We start from the raw sequence: 18708 nt of genomic DNA, 5'->3' as shown, positions 1-18708 counted from the left end.
GATTTTATTAGCAAAAACGTTGCTGTTTTTTACCACCTCCCTCCTAAAATAATTCGACCCCCAATGCATTCTAATGGGGAAATTCAGCTCTCCCGATTGCCCAGAGAGAATCTCCCTCCCAGCTTCTTCACAATGTTGGCATGAACGCAGTATGTTTCTGAGCACACCCTCGAAACCTGTACCCTTCTCTTGCTCATTCCACGACCAAAAGCCCCCGGCCCTTTCAGGACCCTACACTTAGAATCCCTATATCCCCACACACCATTAAACCTTCCTCCAGTGTTTAAAATGTAGGCAACCCGGACTATCCAAACATGGATATTCTCTTTTTTAGTTTGTATTGTTTTGCTTTACATCTTTTTATTAATAATTTCAAACAATCTGATTCCAGTGTTTCCTCTTTTTATTTTCTATGCCCTTAGAGTTATGTACTTTCAATATTTGTCATTAAACGTTTTCGCCATTAACCCTTCTATCTCCCAAAAGCGGCCTCAAAACACTGATAGCCAAGAAGAGGGAGGGAGGGGGTGCGGCAGGGGAAGCCCCGGCTATTCCGGAGCCCCCCACATCCCCATGATGTCCGAAGCGGGGGAATATCTGGGCCGCCCGGCTCATCTTGTTTGATCTCACCGAAGGGTGGAAAGACTGAGCATTATGGCTGGGGGAAACAAAAAGGTCTGGTGTAATGTTCATGCTCATCGAAGACCACTTCAAAGCACCGGAGAGGAAGGAATTGAGAGGAGAGATAGAGAAACAGCCAGAGAGAAGCAGCAAGAGAAAGAGAGAAACCGCGAGAGAAAGAGAGAGAGAAGGAGAGAAAGACAGCAAGAGAGAGAGAAAGAGAAACAGCGAGAGAGAAGGAGAGAAAGACAGCAAGAGAGAAAGAGAAACAGCGAGAGAGAAGGGGAGAAAGACAGCAAGAGAGAGAAAGAGAAACAGCAAGAGAAAGAGAGAGAGGAAAGACAGCAAGAGAGAGAAAGAGAAACAGCGAAGGAGAGAAAGACAGCAAGAGAGAGAGAAAGAGAAACAGCGAGAGAAAGAGAGAAAGACAGCAAGAGAGAGAGAAAGAGAAACAGCGAGAGAGAGAAGGAGAGAAAGACAGCAAGAGAGAGAGAAAGAGAAACAGCGAGAGAAAGAGAGAGAGAAGGAGAGAAAGACAGCAAGAGAGAGAAGGAGAGAAAGACAGCAAGAGAGAGAGAAAGAGAAACAGCGAGAGAGAAGGAGAGAAAGACAGCAAGAGAGAAAGAGAAACAGCGAGAGAGAAGGGGAGAAAGACAGCAAGAGAGAGAAAGAGAAACAGCAAGAGAAAGAGAGAGAGGAAAGACAGCAAGAGAGAGAAAGAGAAACAGCGAAGGAGAGAAAGACAGCAAGAGAGAGAGAAAGAGAAACAGCGAGAGAAAGAGAGAAAGACAGCAAGAGAGAGAGAAAGAGAAACAGCGAGAGAGAGAAGGAGAGAAAGACAGCAAGAGAGAGAGAAAGAGAAACAGCGAGAGAAAGAGAGAGAGAAGGAGAGAAAGACAGCAAGAGAGAGAAGGAGAGAAAGACAGCAAGAGAGAGAGAAAGAGAAACAGCGAGAGAGAAGGAGAGAAAGACAGCAAGAGAGAAAGAGAAACAGCGAGAGAGAAGGGGAGAAAGACAGCAAGAGAGAGAAAGAGAAACAGCAAGAGAAAGAGAGAGAGGAAAGACAGCAAGAGAGAGAAAGAGAAACAGCGAAGGAGAGAAAGACAGCAAGAGAGAGAGAAAGAGAAACAGCGAGAGAAAGAGAGAAAGACAGCAAGAGAGAGAGAAAGAGAAACAGCGAGAGAGAGAAGGAGAGAAAGACAGCAAGAGAGAGAGAAAGAGAAACAGCGAGAGAAAGAGAGAGAGAAGGAGAGAAAGACAGCAAGAGAGAGAAGGAGAGAAAGACAGCAAGAGAGAGAGAAAGAGAAACAGCGAGAGAGAGGGAGAGAGAGAAGGAGAGAAAGACAGCAAGAGAGAGAGAAAGAGAAACAGCGAGAGAAGGAGCGAAAGACAGCAAGAGAGAGAGAAAGAGAAACAGCGAGAGAAAGAGAGAGAGAAGGAGAGAAAGACAGCAAGAGAGAGAGAAAGAGAAAGAGCGAGAGAGAAGGAGCGAAAGACAGCAAGAGAGAGAGAAAGAGAAACAGCGAGAGAAAGAGAGAGAGAAGGAGAGAAAGACAGCAAGAGAGAGAGAAAGAGAAACAGCGAGAGAAAGAGAGAGAGAAGGAGAGAAAGACAGCAAGAGAGAGAGAAAGAGAAACAGCGAGAGAAAGAGAGAGAGAAGGAGAGAAAGACAGCAAGAGAGAGAGAAAGAGAAACAGCGAGAGAAAGAGAGAGAGAAGGAGAGAAAGACAGCAAGAGAGAGAGAAAGAGAAACAGCGAGAGAAGGAGCGAAAGACAGCAAGAGAGAGAGAAAGAGAAACAGCGAGAGAAAGAGAGAGAGAAGGAGAGAAAGACAGCAAGAGAGAGAGAAAGAGAAACAGCGAGAGAAGGAGCGAAAGACAGCAAGAGAGAAAGAGAAACAGCGAGAGAGAAGGGGAGAAAGACAGCAAGAGAGAGAAAGAGAAACAGCAAGAGAAAGAGAGAGAGGAAAGACAGCAAGAGAGAGAAAGAGAAACAGCGAAGGAGAGAAAGACAGCAAGAGAGAGAGAAAGAGAAACAGCGAGAGAAAGAGAGAAAGACAGCAAGAGAGAGAGAAAGAGAAACAGCGAGAGAGAGAAGGAGAGAAAGACAGCAAGAGAGAGAGAAAGAGAAACAGCGAGAGAAAGAGAGAGAGAAGGAGAGAAAGACAGCAAGAGAGAGAAGGAGAGAAAGACAGCAAGAGAGAGAGAAAGAGAAACAGCGAGAGAGAAGGAGAGAAAGACAGCAAGAGAGAAAGAGAAACAGCGAGAGAGAAGGGGAGAAAGACAGCAAGAGAGAGAAAGAGAAACAGCAAGAGAAAGAGAGAGAGGAAAGACAGCAAGAGAGAGAAAGAGAAACAGCGAAGGAGAGAAAGACAGCAAGAGAGAGAGAAAGAGAAACAGCGAGAGAAAGAGAGAAAGACAGCAAGAGAGAGAGAAAGAGAAACAGCGAGAGAGAGAAGGAGAGAAAGACAGCAAGAGAGAGAGAAAGAGAAACAGCGAGAGAAAGAGAGAGAGAAGGAGAGAAAGACAGCAAGAGAGAGAAGGAGAGAAAGACAGCAAGAGAGAGAGAAAGAGAAACAGCGAGAGAGAGGGAGAGAGAGAAGGAGCGAAAGACAGCAAGAGAGAGAGAAAGAGAAACAGCGAGAGAAAGAGAGAGAGAAGGAGAGAAAGACAGCAAGAGAGAGAGAAAGAGAAAGAGCGAGAGAGAAGGAGCGAAAGACAGCAAGAGAGAGAGAAAGAGAAACAGCGAGAGAAAGAGAGAGAGAAGGAGAGAAAGACAGCAAGAGAGAGAGAAAGAGAAACAGCGAGAGAAAGAGAGAGAGAAGGAGAGAAAGACAGCAAGAGAGAGAGAAAGAGAAACAGCGAGAGAAAGAGAGAGAGAAGGAGAGAAAGACAGCAAGAGAGAGAGAAAGAGAAACAGCGAGAGAAAGAGAGAGAGAAGGAGAGAAAGACAGCAAGAGAGAGAGAAAGAGAAACAGCGAGAGAAGGAGCGAAAGACAGCAAGAGAGAGAGAAAGAGAAACAGCGAGAGAAAGAGAGAGAGAAGGAGAGAAAGACAGCAAGAGAGAGAGAAAGAGGAACAGCGAGAGAGAAGGAGGAACAGCGAGAGAAAGAATCCCAGAGAGAGAGGCAGCGCCAGAAAGAGAGAGAGAGAAGGAGACAGACAGCGAGATAGGAGAGACATAGAGAGCAAAAGCAACAGAGAGAGAAAGAGACTGTCAGAGAGAGAATGAGGAGACAGAGAGAGAGAGAGGAGAGAGCGAAAGAGAGAAAGGAGAGAGGCAGTGACAGAGCGAGAAAGAGAGAGAGAGAAAGAGTGAGAGAGAGTAGCAGAGAGAGAAGAAAAGGAGAGAGAGAACAGAGAGACAGAGAGAGAGCGAGCGGGAGAGAAGAGAGAGAGAGAGAGAGAGAGGCGTATGGGAAGGGCTGTTGGAGACCATGGGAGCCCCTGCTTCCCGATAGCCTGAGCTTATAATGAACACACATGGGGCTGAACCGTCTCTCGCTGCAGCATGTAGGAGACACCCTGCGGGTTCTGGGAGATGATATCAAACATCTGTAATGTTAGAGAGAGGGAAACCAGAAGTGAGAAAAACATGTATGTAACCTCTGGCCTGTTTGGCTAACTTAATTGGGCATTATATTTATTTATTTGTATTGCTTAAATCATAGACCTAGCTCGAGAGCAGCGGAGCGCTGTACAGAGTGTGGATAACCAGCATTTGGGCTGCCATCTTTTAATAGCAGTGCGGTACTTGGAGTCATGACTCCTTTGGAGTCATCTTCGACTCCTCTCTCTCCTTCCTCCCTCACACTCGGGACATTGCCAAGAAGTCCCACTTTCAGCTCTTCCTTCTCAAAGGAATGCTCCCTTTTCTCAGTTCCCCCAGAGGCTCAATGTTACCCGAGCCCTGGTTCTCTCTAGGCATGACTATTGCAATAGCTTCCTCCTGAATCTACCATCTTCCACTCTGCAACCCCTCCAGCTAATCCAGAGTAGGGACAGCGAGACTTATCCTTAGCTTAAGCCCAAGGATCGTATCTCTCCCACCCTAAAAAGTCTTCACTGGCTCCTGGTTGCTGCACCGATTAAATTCAAATCCCTCTGCATCATCCACAAGGCAATCTGGGCCCGGAGACCACACTATCTTCAATTTTATCTTACTTAAGGCTCCGCCTCTAGACCACTACGCTCCTCTGGCTCCAACTCCCTGTGTGTAAAGTGTTTTGCTAAACTGAGGGCAGGTGGTGGTTCGCTTTCCTCAGCTGGCTCCCTCCTATGGAACAGCCTCCGCCTCCCCCTGTGCCTTGAGCAAGATCTTCTTAAATTCCAGAAGCTCCTTAAGACTCTCCTCTTTGCCTCTTCCTTCCCTTCCTCTCTCCCCTGCTAATCCCACAGTTTCTGCGATTGGTGTCCTGGGCCCTTATGCATCCTCAGGCCCTGACCACCCGCACCTAATTAGCCCAGCTCCTGTCTATCCTCTGCACTTACACCCTCCGCCCTGCTGGCTCACACTTACACCCCTCACGGCGCCAGGCCGTGTTGCACTTAACACCCCAAGCACTTCATCTGTGGCTCAACCATGAGCTCAGACTCCCCAGCACTTCCCCCCCCTGCCCTCTTCCTTGCTGCACTTGCACGTTCTGAATACTCACACGGAATAGTAGGTTCTTCCTCTTTCCCACCCCCCCTGCTCTTAAATATTGTGTTTTTATGTATTTCAATGTACCTCCCACCCCTGCTCCCTCCCTTGCCCTGTGGGTGCTTTGAAACAGTATTGTCTTATTGTATAAGTGCCTAACAAGAGAACAGTAAATAAATAAGTACTGTGAGTTGAGGTCTGTGTGTCAGCATACATGGGTATATCAGAAGCCCTAGGGGAGCAGGCTAACCAATGTGTGGTCGGCGGATGCACAGTGACCCCAACCAGTACACCCCTTTTGTTGGTGCGGCCAGTTCGGCGTGACTTGTTAGGCGCGACCAGTCCGGTGCAGGGATCTTTAGGCCTGATGGCCTGACATCATACAGGGCCACCACATGAAACAGACCTATGGTAATGTGCCTTTAATGGTATATAGGCATGAGCAGCGATATCAAGGGGCCCTTTAAAGACCCCAGACAATTAAGTTAGGACAGCCTGCAGATGCCAGTCACGGTTTGAGATTGAGTGTTTTACTTATTTAATAAGGTGATAAAGGTTGGGATGACTGAAGCCCAGGGAAGAAGTGTGTTGGACCTGCACAAGGCCGGCCACGTTGAGGGGGATGGCTGGGAAGGTTATCCCTGTGAAGGCAGAAGCCCTGCCTTTCCTCTTAGCCAGCAGTGATTAAATATGATGGTGTTATGATGGGCGTGGGGAGGGTGAATGAGAAATGACAAATGGGTGGGGTCATGAGGAAAGCTTCTCCTGGTCAGATGGTTACACCACGCCTATTTGCAATAAGCCCCAGCATTCACTATTGTTCTTTCTTTTAAGCAGACTTTCGTGAGGGGTTTTCTGCTGATGTTTGGCACTGGGTAGTGCTTGTATGATATGCAGTCAACTGCACATGCACCAGACAAAAGTGCTGGGACAATGATTTTGGCACTAGTTGGGTGTACTAGGTGATGGGCACAGGGCCATGTTTCAAATTGACTGGTTCTGTCTGAGAAAGACAATAGGGCTCTGTTAGAAACAGGAAGAACCTTGGGGATAGCGGGGCGAGGGGGTTTCGGAGAGGGGCGGTGAAGCAACCACTGTGAAGCCGGAAATGCATTGGAGGGACAGGGCCTCCCTGTCCTTGTCCTGTAAATCCTTTTTCCTTGTGTTCTGTATTGTTATCTGCCCAGGAGTCCATGTGGGACTCCTGGCAGTGCAGCTCTTCCTGTTTTTGGTTTGATGTACAGCCCCATGGGATACCCTTATGGCACCCATGGGTGGGGGTACAACCCTGTGCCCCTAGTGTATGTTTTTGGGCACCTGTGGGTGGCCCACAGAGCAGGGTATGGGCTGGTGGCAGCTCCATGCTGAATTTGACAGGTGCTCTGAGTATCCTCCATTTTGGGATACCCTGGCCCTGCCATTGGAATCAGTTGATTCCTGATGGAAAACAAGATGGCCCCTGTGGCCTCTTGTTTTCTATTGCCTGTTACCTTGTTTTCCCAAAGTCCTGGGAAGCCCTGACTCTGTCCCTTCCCCCTGACTGGCTGTTGGGTGGAAGTTCCATATATGGTGTTGTTGTGAAGTCCAGTCCAGACTGGCTGGAGCCTTCCCAGTGACTGTATGTTGTGGGTACAACCTGTGGGTGAGACCTGGGTGAATGGAGTGTGTGACCAATATGCACTTCTTGTTGTGGCTTTCTGGTTTCTGGCATGAGAGACAAAGACTGAGACAGCCCTGCCCGACACTGGCCTGAATGCAGTGTGTAGTGTTGAATGGCTGGGTACTTGTCCCAATCCACATTCCTTGCTGTGAGTGTCTGAGAGGGAGGAGGATGGCCTGAATGCACTGTGTGCCTGATTGGCTGATTGACTGCATGAATGCCCTTCTGTATGATTGGCTGCTGAGAGTGACCTAGCAGTGTGGATGAGAGTCAGAATAGTATATCTGGGGACCTCTCACCGCTGGAAATTGTTCAGAAGCTGTGTCTACACTTGAAGAGTAATTGGAACTGCTGATCCTCGACGCCCGCTGGAAGAAGGAAGAAAAAGACTTGCTGTTGCATTTGCTTCGACCTGATCTGAAAGCTGCCGAATTCGTCGAAGACTGATCCGAGAGAGGACCTGGTAAGGCGCCCTCTTCCGGTGCTCCGAGGGACCATCGAGCACCGCTGACCTTCACTGAAGCTCCCTGGAAGTCAGACCCTCGAAAGGCTGCCAACCCGAGACAGGACCGCTGAGGAGAACGAAGTGAAGCACCCGGATTTCGCCGCTGTCGAAGTCCATTGCCGTCGACCAGAGTTCGCAGATTTGTGTGACCGCTGGAGGCCCGTCGAAGTTGTGTTGCCCAGACGCGGGGACCGCTTGACGCCGTGCCTCCGACGACCGGAGCCGTCCACTCCTTTGCCTAAGACTGTTGAATCGAAGGACTCCTTTGTCCGCACCGACAACCGCTTTATCCTGCCGGAGAGAGTCAAGGCCGCCGCTGCGCCGTGGAGAATCCGCCAGTGGATTTCCCGCCACCTGAAGACCACAAAGACTTCGACGACTCGACGCCCTTGCTGGGCCACAGCTCTTCCGAAACTCTTTGCGGTCCTGAACAATCACTCGCCGAGGTGCCCCGCACACCTCATCCTTGCAGGACGTCGCCGACGAGCACCGTCTGGATCGACGCCGTGGTCTCAGCACCCTCGAACTTCTCATTGACGCCGTCGATGCCAAATTCACCTTCTTTGACACCTCTCGACGATCCGTGGCTCCTGCTTTAAAGGGAGTCACACAAGAAGGATCCATTGATGCGTCTTCGAAGAACTCTGCTCCACCAGGTACATTGGTGGGGTAAAAACATTATAGGAGAAAGTAAGACTTATTGATCAATATATGGACTGGGCTTGTGCTATATATTTATTTTATAGGTTGCCCAGGTGGGGGGGATCTGCACACAGAACTGTGCTTAACGGTAGAGGCCAGTATTCTGCCTATTGTTTCAACCATCTTGCTTTTCCTCCTTTCTCTACTGCTGGTTTCCTTGTTATTGATCTGTGTGACATTCTGACAGTATAGTTGATGCACTTTAATGAGATCTGATAATATTGGTGGTACTACTTTAGAATTGTATATATTTGCCATTGTTCATTTCTGAGTACAAAGTGCGTTATTGTGATAGTGTACATACCTTTGAATATTAATTATATAAAGACTGTCTTTTCAGTAATACAGTGTGTGGACATTTCTTTGTGGGAGTTCGGGGACTACACTGTACTTAAGAACCAGCCTGCATCACCTCCTGAGAAGCTAGGCCTTGATTGCTCGACCATAGCTACCGCATAGAGAATCTTGGCTGGGGTCCTCTGTGCCTCTCCTCTACCATATAGAGAGCAGAAGTACAGACACCCCCCACCGGTATCTCTACACTGGTGGCAGCTGTGGGATGCTTATGGTTTTAAGAATCAGTGTATAACCGTGCCACTTACAAAATATCCACATTTTATTAAATTAAGGTTTGGTTGTGTAGAAAATAACTGCATTACAAGCAATGGAGTCTATTGCAAATGGTAAATTGACTAGGATGAGCTTAGAGGCTCTCCAGAGTGCTTGTGAAGCCAGGGAGTTAGACATTGTGGAAAAGTCTAGGGCTGAGCTGATAGCTGCCCTGGTGGACTACCAGACTGATGGTGAAACTCTTGATGAGGGGGGAATGCAACCAATGAGGACTCTGCCCCTGGGGGTTCTACTGAATCTGTTTCTGGGAATGCCACCATTCCTGCTGCCTCTGTTCCAAACCCCAGCACTGCTCTTCAGGAGGAAGCCCTGAAGATTGAACTTTTAAAATTGGAGCTACAACGGAACAGTTAGCCTTTCAATACAAAAAGTTGGCAACATAAGCTGAGTTGAAGAAAGAGGAGTTGGCACAGCAAGTGATACTCAAATATAGGGACACTGAGCATCAAAGAATCCAGCTAGAGAAAGCTAGAGTGGAGACTTCAGCTAAACCAGTTGAGAGTGGCAGGTGGCCAGCCACCAAGTTTATAAAAGATTTGGTTGGTGAGTTTGTGGAGGGTTCTGATATCCTCCAATGGATTGAAGCATTTGAAATGGCTTGTGCAATTCATGATGTTGAAAAAAGACATTGGGCTAAGTGTTTGTTAAGCAGAGTGCCTCAGACTGTGTATGACTGTATTCTGAAGCTGAGTGTGGAAGACAGGGGTCAATATGAGTGTATGAAATCTGCTTTCATTGCCAAGTTTGGCAAGACACCGACCCAATACCTTAAAAGGTTCAGGGAATTTAAGAAACGAGAGAATGTGTCTTGGGTTGACTGGGTGAGTGCTGCGCACATGAACATGATGGGGTGGATTGATGGTTACAAGGTGAAAACCTTTATTGAATTGTCCCACCTGTTGTTTTTTGACCATTTTTCTGAAGCTTATTCACCAGAGCTGCGTCAGTATGTTGCTGCCCAGAACATTTTGGATCCCTTTAAGCTGGCTAGGTTGGCTGACAAGTGGGTCTCCCACCGGGTGTCCCCTAAGGACTCCGATGGGAAGGACAAGGACAAAGAAAAGAGGGCCTCTCAGAAAGCTGAGGAGTCCCAAAAGCAGTCCCAGTCGGGTAAACCTAAACCCTCCTCTCCTAAGACCCAAAAATCTAGTGGGGATAAGTCATCTGTGGGTGGGAATAAGAGTAGTGGTCCACCTGCTGCAAAGCAGGCCCCCAGTGGTTCCAGTACCGTATCCCGCACTCCCGGCACTTGTTGGTATTGTGGGGCTCTGGATCACAAAAGGGGTGACTCCAAGTGTAAAGGTTAGGCACTTGGGTTACAGGCTGTCAGCCTGGCCTACCCTTACTCCATGTCTGAGGTGGAGGCCACTGTCCTCCCCTCCTCTGCAGGGATCACATTTGGTGCTCCTGTAGAGATTTCCTTAGTGGCCCTTGGGGCCTGGGCCTGGGACCAGTACGCGGAAGTACTGGCGACTATCCCACAGAACATCCGTAGTTTTTTGAGAAGTGTCCTCTTGAATGGCCAGCTTTCTACTGGTTTGAGGGACACTGGGGCAAGAATGACAGTGGTGGACAGGACCCTGCTCAAGCCAGAGGACTATGTAGGAGCTCCTCTGAGAACCACCAGGTTAGCTGGTGGGTCTCCCAAATTATCACCTGTAGCCTTAGTCACACTCGTAATTGGAGACAAGACATAAAGCTTCCTGTCCTGGTTCAGGACAATGGGCCTCATTACGACTCAGGCGGTAAGGGTTTTACGGCGGCGTAAACAGCACCAACCCTTACCGCCTGATTCCGAGGTCCCTTAGCGCCATGGAGGTTTTAACACCTGCTTTTAGCAGGTGTTAAAATCCATGGCGCTAAGGGACCTTGATGTTAATTACGCCACCGTAACGCCTTCCCCACTCCCATTATGCCCTATGGGGCAAAAATGGGAATGGGGAAGGGTAAATGGGGATTGGGGACTTACCGCCCCGCCAACCTCGGAATGGGGCGGTAAGTCCGCCAACCACCATGGCGTAAACGTAGTTTACGCCATGGTGGTAAAGGTACGACCCAGGCGGTAACTTACCGCCTGGGTCGTAATGAGGCCCAATGTCCCTGCTAACATTCTGTTAGGTAATGATGTAGTAGAGTTGGGGTTGATCTTGGATGGTCTTCCCATGACTGCTGCTGCGGTCACTAGGTCACAGGTGACACAGGGTCTGGCTGTGAGTCAGGTACCCGAGCCAAAGGCGAGGCCTAAGGCAAGAAGAAGGAAGAGCAAGAAGGCTACCTCTGTACAGGGGGCTCCTTCTCTTCCTGCTGTTCCTACAGCACCCATTGGGATCCATGCTCCGGACGGGCTGGGTCCAACGGTAAACCCCGTCTCAAATCCTGTGAGAGAAGAGCCTGAAGACTCTCCTGTGGGAGAGGTTCTCAACCCGGAGGATCATCCCGACCTTCAATGCTTGTTGGCTGAAGGGGGACCCTCCGGGGCAGACTTCTGTAAGGGACAGAGAGAGTGCCACTCTCTCGAGGGTCTGAGGAAACAGGCCCTGTCCCAGGCACAAGGAGAAGTGCCTATGACCTTCCGGATATATTGGGAGGGTGAGATCCTTGTTAGTGAACCCACTAAGCCTGAACCTGGTGCCCTCAAGAGGTTGGTGGTACCCCAGGTTTACAGGCCCTTCCTACTACAGTTGGCGCATGAGGTACCCTTGGCTGGTCATCTTGGTACCAAGAAGACTAAGCAGAGGATCTCTGCCCATTTCTACTGGCCTCGGATGGGAGTAGAAGTGGAGTCCCACTGCAGGACCTGCCCAACTTGTCAGTTGTCTGGCAAGACTGGAGGCACTGTCATTGCCCCACTGCAGCCATTTCCAGTGGTTGGCACCCCATTTGAGAGGGTGGGCATCGACATTGTCGGTCCCCTGGACCCTCCCACTTCAGGTGGACATCGGTTCATCCTGGTTTTGGTAGATCATGCCACCAGGTACCCTGAGGCTATACCCCTTCGGACTGTAACTGCCAAGGTGGTTGCCAGAGCTCTCCTGGGCATTTTCACCCGTGTTGGATTCCCTAAGGAGGTTGTCTCTGACAGAGGATCCAACTTCATGTCTAGTTACATGAAGACCATGTGGAAAGAGTGCGGAGTAACCTATAAGTTCTCCACCTCTTACCATCCCCAGACCAATGGTCTGGTTGAGAGATTTAATAAAACTCTCAAGGGCATGATAGGTGCTTTGGAAGAGCCCCTAAGGAGGAAATGGGATCTCCTCCTGCCATGCCTGCTCTTTGCTTATAGAGAGGTACCTCAAGAGGGTGTTGGTTTCAGCCCCTTTGAGTTACTCTTTGGACATCCCGTGAGGGGGCCCCTTGCCTTGATCAGAGAAGGCTTGGAAGCCACCCCCCCAGGTCCCGCCAAGCAAATGGGGGACTGTGTTAGGCCTCAGACGGAGGATGGCGAGGATGATGGGTCAAGCAACTGCGAATCTCAAGGCCAGCCAGGAATTGAACAAGTACTGGCATGACCTTAAAGCATCACAAGTGGATTGGACTCCCGGACAGGAGGTCCTCGTGATGGAGCCCACCAAGCCTCGGGCATTGGCAGATAAATGGACTGGACCCTTCAGTATAATCTCCAAGATGGGCGAGGTCAATTATCTGGTTGACATGGGATCCCAGGCGTAGCCCCTCAGGTATTCCATGTTAATAGGCTTGAGCCTTTCCACGGGCGAGCAGAAGTCTCATGTCTCTTGCTAGCTTCAGAGCAAGAAAAGGATGAGAGTGAGCCCCTTCCTGATTTGCTGCATAGCAACCCTCAGGATGGCTCAGTGGAGGGAGTGCATCTCTCTCCAGATTTGACAACAGAGCAGCAGTGGGCCTGCAGGACTTTGCTCCAGCAGTACGCCTCTCTGTTTTCACTGACGCCAGGCCTTACACCGTGGTGTAAGCACGAGATTGACACTGGTGACAGTGTGCCTGTCAAAAGCAGGAGCTACCGTATGTCAGATACTGTTAAGAACCACATCCAGGCTGAGGTCACCAAGATGTTGGATCTGGGTGTTATGGAACCCTCAACCAGTCCCCGGTCCAGTCCTGTGGTCCTTGTCCCTAAGGCAAGTTCCCAGGCAGGTACCAAGGATTGGAGGTTCTGTGTGGACTACAGAGGAGTCAATGCCGTCACCAAGACCGACGCGCACCCATTGCCCAGGGCTGATGAGCTCGTGGACACCATAGGTGCTGCCAAATTTGTGAGCACCTTTGACCTCACCTCAGGCTATTGTCAAATAGCTCTGACGGACCATGCCAAGGAAAAGACGGCGTTCTCAACACCAGAGGGACTCTACCAGTTTCGAGTCGTGCCTTTTGGGTTGAAGAATGCCCCTACCACCTTCCAGAGATTGGTCAACCATGCACTCAGTGGGCTGGAAGCCTTTTGTGTGGCTTACTTAGATGACATTGCTGTCTACAGTTCCACCTGGGAAGAGCATTTGACACATCTGAGTAAGGTGTTGCAGGCCTTGAAAAGGGCTACCCTCACTATCAAGGCCACCAAGTGCCAGATAGCTCAGGGGAAAGTCACATATCTTGGTCATGAGGTAGGAGGGGGTCAAATCCAACCTCTCCCCAGTAAGGTACAGGATGTACAGGACTGGGAGACTCCCACTACTCAAACCCAGGTGAGAACCTTTTTGGGCCTCACTGGGTATTATCACAATTTCATGGCAGACTATGGAACTATAGCTGCACCCCTGACAGCTCTGACTTCACCCAAACAGCCTAGGAAGGTTTATTGGACGGAAGACTGTCAGAGGGCCTTTGATGGCTTGAAAGAAAGTCTGTGTAGGGCACCTGTGTTGTGTGCGCCTGACTACAGCCGACCCTTTATCGTCCAGACGGATGCCTGCGACACCGGAATTGGAGCTGTCTTGTCCCAGTTAGATGACAAAGGGAGAGAACATCCTATCATATTCATCAGTAGACAACTCAAGGGTAGAGAATTTAGGTGGGCTACTGTTGAAAAGGAATGTTTTAGTATAGTTTGGAGCCTTAGGCGTTTTAGGCCCTACCTTATGGGGTCTACCTTCAAGGTCCAAACAGATCATAAGCCCCTGAAGTGGCTTATGCAGATGAAGGGTGAGAACCCGAAACTGCTCAGGTGGTCCATTAGCCTGCAAGGGCTAGACTTCACCATAGAGCACAGACCAGGGAAGAGTCACGATAATGCAGATGGCCTTTCCAGAAGGTATGTTGACAGTCTGGATGACAGTGTCTATCCCGTGGGAGATTAGTCACCTTCCACCTCAGTCTGGGGGGGCGACTGTGATGCTGGAAATGCATCGGAGGGACAGGGCCTCCGTATCCTTGTCCTTTACTGCTTTTTATCGTGTGTTCTGTCGTGTTTTCCACGCAGGAGTTCATGTGGGACTCCTGGCGGTGCAGCTCTCTCTCTTTTGGTTTGGTGAACTGACCCGTGGGATACCCTTATGGCACCCATGGGTGGGGGTGCAACCCTGTGCCCCTAGTGTATGTTTTTGGGCACCTGTGGGTGGCCCGCAGAGCAGGGTATGGGCTGGTGGCAGCTCCATGCTGAATTTGACAGGTGCGCAGAGTATTCTCCATTTTGGGATACCCCGGCCCTGCCATTGGGATCAGTTGATTCCGGATGGCCCCTGCAGCCTCTTGCTTTCTATTACCTATTACCTTGTTTTCCCAAAGTTCTGGGAAGCCCTGACTCTGTCCCTTCCCCCTGACTGGCTGTTGGGTGGAAGTGCCATATATGGTGTTGTTGTGAAGGCCCGGCCAGAATAGCTAGAGCCTTCCCAGTGACTGTATGTTGTGGGTACCTCCTGTGGGCGGGACCTGGGTGAATGGAGTGTGTGACCAATATGCACTTCTTGTTGTGGTTGTCTGGTTTCTGGTATGAGAGTCAAAGACTGAGACAGCCCTGCCCGAAACCGGTATGAATGCAGTTGGGAGTGTTGAATGGCTCGGTACTTGTCCCAATACACATAACTTGTTGTGAGTGTCTGGAGAGAAGTGAATGGCCTGAATACCTCGTGTGCCTGATTGGATGCCTGCATGAATGCCCTTAGTCGTGATTGGATGCTGGAGTGTGACCCAGCGGAATGAATGGGAGATCAACAGTATATCTGGGGACCTCTCACTGCTAGGAATCGTGTTCAGAAGCTGAAGTCCACTATGACGAGTAACTGGAGTAACTGAAGCTTGACCTTAAAGCCCTGCTGGACGAGAAGAATTGCTGTTGCTCTCCTTCACAATCTGAAAGCTGCTGTGCCTCCAAGGACTGACCCAGAGATTATGGCACACAAAATGCATGTAGGCAAAGACCCACTTCAATATATTCAAGAAATACAAGAACTTGAGTGTCTTGAGATGAGAGCCATGGGATAAAACAGGTGGACTATTCTTGTATTGTATTAAGGCACGGGCTGCCAGAGCAGGTACAGAAGCAACTAAAGAAATTAGTGGGACTGGAAGCGAAGCCGTGGTCAGAAATTGAGCATACTCTTGTGCATTGTTCCTGACTAATGCAGGAGAATGCGAGGAAAGGAAGCAATAGGAAGCCAAATCAGTGCAGAAAAAGCTATTGAAGTATAGAATGGAAGGGGTGATGTTGACGAGTGGAGACAGAGTTGTTACTTGGAGTGCACAAAATCGACAAGAAGTGGTACGGGGGAGTGTTACAGGAAGAGTGGATGCCAGTTATTGGCCATGAGGAAGGAGAGGAATGCCCCAGGGAAGAGGGTTTGGACACCCAATGCAGCACGGTGGAGAAGGGTTTAACAGAGGAAAACAGAGACTCGTAGGGGGTCCACCACAATGCTGGACAGTAGAATAGGTCACATAGCACGCCTGTGCAGTAACAGGGGTGGAGCACAGCAGAATGGGGGAATGACATACCAGCCAGCATATCAGACAGAACAGCTTAACTACTATGCCTAAGATCACACACAGACACATGGGCCACAACCAGCACCAACACAAGGTGCACTGATACAATCACAATAGCCCATAGTCTACGCACCACAGACACAAGAATACACACAGTCACCTCAACCAGTACAGAAAGCACGGGCACAGCAGAGCGTTGTAGCTGTGAGACACACCATTACTCCAATGCAGACTCTCATATGGAAACTAGGGGGGGCGACTTTGGTGAGGGGCAACCCTTTCACTGGAACAGGATGATTCTATACCAACAATAGGACAGCCCACAGACGGACCTGATGTGTTCAACCCAAATGAGGAACCACGTTTAGGGGTGACCATAGGTGGCAAGACCTTTTCCTTTCTCATAGATATGGACGCGGCCAGATCCTGTATTAGGGAAGGGAGATACCCAATGTCAGGTGTTCACTGCGAGCTTCCCATTTCTATAGGGGAACATGCCCTTCCCATGCCACTGTTATATTCTCAACAGACACCAGTGAACATAATGGGTAGGAACATGATGAGCAGACAGAACATGACCATTTAATTCACTGAGTAGGGTATAGTATGCTCAACCCCAGGAATTCAATACATGAACATACGAGAACTCATTCGGAAATTTTGCGGTCAGACTTTACAGAGGGGGTGCCAGTGAACCCTGAGTTATTACAATATGGAGTGGATGTACTATTTGCATGGCTTTCAGGGATACAGGGCAAACTACTTTGTTTACCCAATATATTTCAGTTCAGGCCAGAGATCCCATAAGACAAGAAGGAGGGACAAGTGTTCCATGCTGGAACTAGAGGTGGTTATAGTGAGGGACAAGAGGATAGTACTGTACAGGACTGATTACACAGGAGGGGCGTGTAGAGCAGTAATTGTGGAAGGAGAAGGGCACAGACTGACTGACTTGGCAGATGAAGAACTGTTCCGAGACGACTGTTCTGACCTCAAGATGTTGTTCTTTATGAGCATTAACCATTGGGTGAGAATCCATTATAGGGAGGTACCATAGATAATGGCCTTGCTGAAAAAGACACCAACACCATTTCTTGAGGATGATCTAGCGCAAATACCTGGGATCCAATGGAAGAGTGTGTATGACGTTGGCCTGATAAAGGGAGTAGGAGCTGTTAAAATCAAGCTTAAACCAGGGGCTATCTTACTATGGGCAAAACAATACCCTTTGTCCAGGGAGGTAGACAAAGGCATTTTTGAGACAATTTCCACATTAGTCCAGCAAGGGATCTTGGTGCCCTCCGAATCGAAGTGTAACACGGCTGTGTACCATGGGAAGAGGCGACAGAGGGATTGTGGCGTTTTATTCAGGACTTGTGCCCTCTGAACCATATTTTCGAAGCAGAGTTCCCATTAGTTCCCAAACCAGTGACAATACTATGTAGCATTCCGCCGGAAGCTACCCACTTCACAGTGATAGATTTGAAGAATGCTTTCTTCTCAATATCAATTCATGAGGAATCACAGGATTTGACATTGTTTGTATATAAAAGTGGAAACACACAAGATTTCCTCAGGGGTACTGTGAATCACACGCTACATTCAATAGGCTTCTCCAACTGGACCTCATCACGCCAGAACGCGAAATGCGCCAGCGGCCATCTTAAAAAACACAATCCATCGCAATCCTCCAAACACAGTACTGGTACTGAGTCCAGAGCAGCCCGAATCACCTGAGAATGTCAAAAGCTACCAGGAAATCCACCCCCCGCGTGCGCAAGACGAGATTTTCTGATGGTGAGCTAAACATGCTGGCCGACACGTTGGTTGGCCACGCTGATGAAGTGTTCGCAACAGACCTAAGGCGCCCAACCCAACTGCGCAAAAAAGAAATCTCGGAGGAGGTGGCGAGGAAGGTCACTGCTGTTGGCACCACCACATTCACTGTGAAGGATGTGAAGAAAAGGTGGGACGACCTATGTCTCCGCCTCCGAAACATCATGTCGGCCAACCGCAGGGAGGGCCTGGCAACAGGCAGTGGGGACCACTCTCTCACCAAACTGACAAGGTGGGAGGAAACTTGCAGCAGCACCATTAGCATGGAGTCAATTGAGGGATTTGGAGACATGGAGTTGGGAGTGCCGTCAGATGGAAGCGAGTGTCCCCACTAGTTTCCCCACAAACCACAGATAACCAAAGCATGACGTAGCCCAACTAATGTGATAGTGAAGTAAGGCAATGCATGGCCCATCATACACACATTAACATATCCATGTCCAGATGGTGGCCCAAACACTGGCACATTGATATGCATGCTGCATGCCAATCCCATAACCAATAGACACCCAACACACAGCAAAACAGCATGTCACACATCACGCAATACAACGGTAGGCCACACAGCACACACCAGTGCTAAAATGTGAGTAACCGACATATACCAATATGCCCCCCCTATTGCAAGAACCCTGTCCGCCACACCTACAAGTATGCAATGCATCAAATGGGAACAACTGAACAACACCAATGTATGCATCATGCGCGTACCACCATCACTGATGCCCTGCCTCTCTTGGTCCCCCACAGGCATGGATGCTGACAGTGACGGCCAGGAGGCTGCCGCACAGGCCACGACACCCGCCAAGGGATCCAGGCCCAGCCAAGAAGGCACCAGACCATCAACCTCTAGGGCAATATCAACACTGCTACACAGAGCAGCACCACCAATACAGGGCAGGCCACAGGAGAGGCAAACACCATCCGAGACACCACCTGATGACACAGCTACACTGGACTTGTCTACTGTGGTGGAAGCAGAGGCGGATGGAACACAGTCTGCTGCCACTAGCTGAATCGGGGAGGTAGCTGTTTCAGCCACCCATAGCGATGCAGAGGCAGAGGGCCACATTGAAGACCAATCAGACATGGATGGCAACTTCCATGGGGATGGCACACTTACACCGAGACTCCAGCCAACCCCCCAGCACACCACACAGGACACCCCAGTCAGCCCCCATCAACACCAGTCCGGAGTACTGGGTAGTCCACA

This window comes from Ambystoma mexicanum, chromosome 13, assembly GCF_040938575.1.
Source record: "Ambystoma mexicanum isolate Mex_15411 chromosome 13, UKY_AmexF1_1, whole genome shotgun sequence".
NCBI classification, from domain to species: domain Eukaryota; kingdom Metazoa; phylum Chordata; class Amphibia; order Caudata; family Ambystomatidae; genus Ambystoma; species Ambystoma mexicanum.
The sequence above is the reverse complement of the archived record's forward strand: the minus strand, read 5'-3'. Positions refer to the sequence as shown.